Here is a 6,000-nt window from a genome sequence, read left to right as displayed (position 1 = left end):
TGCAAGCCTCAAACGTGAGGTAATTGAATACAGTTGTATGCTCCTAGCACATAGTGACATTTAGATAATTCTGGAAATAAACAAAATAGGTATTATAATTTGGACAGTATGCCCCTTTAAATGTCTTAACTCAGTAATATAATTACTTTGAGGGGATGGATGCTGTGCGTGTGATGTATGCCCGTGTGTATGGAAGTGTAACATGCCCTCTGAGCAAGAGGCAATGTTTCTGTGCATAATGTCCCAACTTGTGGCTCTAACAATCTTTCAGCCCCCTCTTCTGTGAATTTTCCTGAGCCGTGCTGGGTTTGTTTTAGGTCTACTTCAGTGATGGAGTCTTGGGAGCCTCTGTATCTCTGGATCTCTGGTTTGGTAGGATTTGAGTGTTCTCTGTGTCTGTCTCCTTCACCCTTGTGCTGGTACCAGGTTCACCAAGAAAGCAGCACTCTTGTTCATTTCCCCAATTACTCTGTCGTTTCAGCTGGGGCCCTGGTGAGGCATAATGGGCTGGTCCTCTCCTCAGGTTCTGATGGCTAACCCCACAGTGCATGACCCACATTCCCCAACAAGGAGGGTCCCTGCAGAGGGGGGAGGACAGAGAGGAGGCTAAGGACGGTGCCAACATGGTTGTAAACACAGTACATAACTAATAAAAAAAAATAAAAATGAGCATGAGGCTTCTTGTACTAATATTCACCCATGTATGTCCTTCAGACAGCGTCCCTCAGGGAACCTGGAGGTGCTGTTTTCAATCAGACTGGCTGATCGAAGTGCCCAAGTGATTCTCTTGTCTCAACTCCCAACAGTTCTGGGGATATAACCTTACATGACCATGCCCAGCTTTCAATGTTGGGTGCAGGAGAATCAAACTGCAGAAGAACCAGTCCTTTGTGCCTACACAGCAGATGCTCTTCCATGCTCAGCCATAAGCTCGCTAGCTTAGGTGAATCTATGGCCCCATAAAGTCACGACTTACTGCATTTATATTATATATGGTATAAAATGTATAAGACATATATATTTTTTTCAGGAAATATAGTTTGTCCCTGTAGTTATAAAGTAAATATAATTTATTCATTTGTACTAACTTAAGGTTTCCATGAGAAATTTTCTTTCTCGCTTCCCCCTGCCCCCACAAATTAGATAGCCAAAAGTAATAAGAAAATTATGAATGGTCTTGTCTGGTAAAGCTGCAACACTACCTTTTTTGAGAAACAATATCTCCCTTACTCATAATCTTCATTCCAGAAGGCTTCCAGTTTAATTTTTTTTTACTCTTTAATAAAAGAATCTTTATCAGCTTCACAGCTAATTGTAAAAATAATTCATTGTGCTTTTTTTCCTAAAGAATTTTGAGTGTATTATGAAATATGTGAAAAGATTTGATTCAAAGTACTAGATGAATTCTCTAGGCACAAAACACAGTACTTGTATACAAATTGCTCATTTGAATGACAAAACTCATGAATGTAGGCTAGGTAACATATTTGCACACCAACCAAAATATAATATGAAACTATATTATCATACTTTATTTAGAACTTAATTCTTTTTCTATTAGCTATAAAATGTCATGTTTAAATTTTTGCATGTAATGAAATATGTGTATTTGTAATTGTGAGAATATATTTAATAGATATCCTACTTTGAGAAGAAAATTAGGCAAAATCCATTACTTATTTTTATATTGAAAGAATAGAGAATTCTGGCAAAGGAGTAAGCTGTCAAGTATGTAACTCATTTTAAATAGCTACTGGGTTCCCTTTGTTTACATGACAATGGTCCTCCTTCTCTATAATAAAACCAAACCATTTTCCATTTTCAGAATCTAGCTCCATAACTTGTATGCCCTGCCACTCAGCCAGATCTGCATCTCCCAGTTTACAAATAAAAAGAATGAGATGTGCCGTTAAAATCCATACTCTGAGATGGGATTCTTTCAGAATAATTCTCTGCTGCATGTCATCACTGTTCAGCATGTGCTTTGTATAAGGAATTGATTTTATTTATATATCACGCAGAGTGCATTCACCGAGCTAGCAAAACAACATGGTACATGTGCCATTCATCATTTTAATCTGACAAATTGTTAAATTTTATCAATTTTGTCCAACTTCCGCGGGGCTATATAGGAACAGATGATTTCAGAAATATGTTCTTAAGGTATTTATTTTTTATTTTCCGGTCTGAGGGTTATATCATTTGGAGCCATAGGGAAAAGCTTTTATTTTTCAAAAACATAATTTCAGGCTTAGGAATTTTCAGAGGGAGTCTTTGCACGGTTTATGCTTACAAAGAAAACTAACAGCCATGCCAATAATCAGACAGATCAGTTGATTGATGTGCTATTTGTTACATGAAGTCCATGATGCCAGAATAATTGAAAAGATTTGATGTTATGTTAGAAAAATTATGTACAGCTCTTAATTCTACTGCATTATTTTGGCTGTTGCTACTCAGAAATCTGACACAGGAAAGTTTGACCTCTCCATCAACCTCACATGAAGGAATCCACAATTATTCCAAGACATATAATTCTGTACTGTAAAAAATATATATATAATAGCCAGCGGGGCGTGGTGGCGCACACCTTTTAATCCCAGCACTCGGGAGGCAGAGGTAGGAGGATCGCCGTGAGTTCAGGGCCACCCTGAGACTCCATAGTAAATTCCAGGTCAGCCTGGGCTAGAGTGACACCCTACCTCAAAACCAGCAAACAAACAAACAAACAAACAAAAAAGTAATCCATGCATTTTTAAAAAATTTTTATTAACATTTAACCCATGCATTTTTGTTATGGTGAAACTCTATGGATAGAGCTCTGACATTTGGGAAATCATTCTCACTCACGGAAAGCTCCATCTTTGCTTTCATCAGTGTTTGTGGACACCAGGTCTTCCTATGCAGAGCGGAGTGGCCTGAAGTTTCCCTTTATCCCCCACGCCCTGCTAATGCCTTCCAAGTGTCGCAGGACAAGTGCATGCCAGCGCACCTCTCCACTCTCTGTTTCACAAACTGGAGGGCTGGAGAGATGGCTCCGCAGTTAAAGGCGCTTGCTGGCAAAGCGTGGCAGCCTGGGATCGCTCCCCCCCATAAAGCCAGATTCACAGCGTGGTACATGCAGCACTGACCATGTGATTTTGAACCCCATCTTTGTGCAAGCTCAAAGAGATAATATTTGTTAAACAAGACTTAGGGTTTTTTTTAAATATTTTGTTTATTTATTTACAAGAAAGAGGTAGAAAGAGAGAGGGGAGAAGAGAGAGAATCGATGTGCTTGAACCACTAGCCACTGGAAACAAACTCCAGATGCATGTACCATGTTGTGCATCTGGCAAGCACCTTAACCACCAAGTCATCTTCTAGTCCACATTTGTTTCTGGGTGGCCTTTTTTTTTTTTTTTTTTTTAAGAAACTTGTGTATTATGTTCTCAGACTGATGAAGCACACATTCTGTGCTGGGGACAGTGCTGATGAGGGCAAGAGCTTACAGGATAACAGTGGAAGCCCATTTCAAAGTAATAGCTATTTCAATATAATAAGGTGTCTCGGCTGGAGAGATGGCTTAGTGGTTAAGCGCTTGCCTGTGATGCCTAAGGACCCCGGTTCAAGGCTCAATTCCCCAGGACCCACGTTAGCCAGATGCACAAGGGAGCGCACGTGTCTAGAGTTTGTTTGCAGAGGCTGGAGGTCCTGGCACACCCACTCTCCCCTCCCTCCCTCCCTCTCTCTCTCTGTCTATAGCTCTCAAATAAGTAAGTAAAAATAAACAAAAAAATTTAAGAAAATGTGTCTTGTTCAAGTTTCTTCTTAAAATCATAACCTTGGTTGAAGGCATGGTATAACACTTAGTATGTTGTATGGCAATCGAGGCATAGGGTGGGAATAATGAATGAGGTTGAATAATGAATGAGACTGAGTTATCTGAGAGCCTTATGAACTGGATTTCAAACCGGCCAGCCCAAGGGTCATCTATCAGATCCCCTCATACACTGGTCAAGGATGAGGCCCACTGGCATCCGTTCTACTAAAAATGCACTTTGCGTGTCGACGAACATGGGGAGATGCAGCACCCATCCCACGCTAGGGCCACGGAGAAGCCAGGGTCAGTAACTGGACGGGAAGAAGCCTAGGTCGAAAGTGAAGTGCTGTCCGGTTGCCCTCGTGGAAAGTTCTCCACAAACTACATGGTTTCACGCACTCCTGCTGGAATGCTGGCTCAGGCCCACGGTGGCATGAAGGGACACGGAAGGGCTCCACATGCATGGTGAACGATGAAGATCCAGGGTGACGGGGAAGGAAGAAGAAAAACATGTTTAGTACCATGTGGACTTTAGAGAAGACGTCAGAAGATGCTACTAGATGCTCAGAAGAGAAGTGGATTCCAAAGACAAAGGCGAAGCACAGAAGGCTTGAAGTTCTCCGGGCCACAAGCTGAGAAGAACACGCATCTCTCCAGAGCTTACCGTGATGAGAGTCGTGTCCCAATGCCAGTCTCACGCTCCGGTCCCGGCCACCCTTTGCACGTGCGAGAAGAAGGTTTTCCCTCTTGCGAGAGCAGTTCTCGTGCTGAGGGTCTGTTCTGTCCTCTGACATCCCTGTAGAAGACAGGGGCTTTCCTTGCCAAGTCAAAAGAATTGAAATGAGAATTAGGAGAGACGTCATAGTAGAGACCTTCCAAACGTGAGATCCAGGACTTCCCTTCCACACTCTTGATTTCTGGCTTGCCCAGGAAAAAGGATTCTGAATCCCAAAAGTTTCACAAAATCAAGAACTGGGGCTGAAGAGATGCCTCAATGATTAAATGCTCTTCCTGTACAAACATTGAGGGAGGGGCGGCTCAGGAGTCTTGATCCATTGAGTTTGAATTTCCAGAATCCACATGAAGCACCTGAGTGTGACCAAGTGTGGCTGTGACATCATTGTCATCACGGGACACAGTCCTGGGTGTCACCAGAGCTTGTGGGGGGGGGTGGACATGGTGGCGCACACCTTTAATCCCAGAACTTGGGAGGCAAAGGTAGGAGGATCACTGTGAGTTCAAGGCCACCCTGAGACTACGTAGTGAATTCCAGGTCAGCCTGGGCTAGAGTGAAACCTTATCTTAAAACAAAACAAAAAAACAGCAAGCACTTTGATTAATAACAGCTCAAGCAAGAGTGGGAACAAGATTGATGGAGCAGAAAACCCAATATTCCACCACAGAAGAGCATGCCACATATCCCGTCCCATTGCAGGTGAGCTCATGAAGCGTCACACAGGCACATACATGTGCGCACACACACACATGCACACACACAGACATACCAACTTTACAATTCCTTCTGGTAATGCGGAGGAGCCAGGCAAAAGAAGAGAAGAGGTTCAAGTTCATAGCCACAACCACACTAAAAAAGCAACTTGAAAAATATTATATTAATGTCCATATTCATAACTAAGAGTCAAAATACCATAGTTTTCAAATATATTTTAAGAACTCTTTTGTATTTTTCTCTATTTTTTCCACATAAATAATTTGTTCTCTAAAGATCTTCCTAATGTAACAGCTTTTGTAACTTGACTATGACTTTTTTTTTCAGAAATAGATTGGCCATGAGCTAATTTTAATGTTTATGCCTGGAATTTGATGTGACTAATTTAAAGGTCAGACTTCTTAGCTGTTATGAATATTTTTTGTGGATCTTTTGACATTGTAAGATGAAATGTAATCCTATAACTTTGAAATTCTTAATTCTTTTACTCTGGAGAGTTTATTTCATTCCATAAGCAGTGGCATATCTTAAGTATGGGATTTCAAGTCAAACTCTTAGAAGAAAGTGAGTCAATGTTGTGAAATTGATTATATAGTATTACCCAACATGAATAGCATGTAAACTTTCTTTTAAAAAGTAATACTAAGAAAGACTATCACAGCCATATAGCTGAGGTAAAGCCAAAATGCCATCATGCCTGGGTCTTAGCCAACGTCCTCTTTTATTTAAATTTTATTTAAAAGAAATG

This window comes from Jaculus jaculus, chromosome 20, assembly GCF_020740685.1.
Source record: "Jaculus jaculus isolate mJacJac1 chromosome 20, mJacJac1.mat.Y.cur, whole genome shotgun sequence".
Classification (NCBI taxonomy): Eukaryota; Metazoa; Chordata; class Mammalia; order Rodentia; family Dipodidae; genus Jaculus; species Jaculus jaculus.
Note: the sequence above shows the minus strand (reverse complement) of the source record.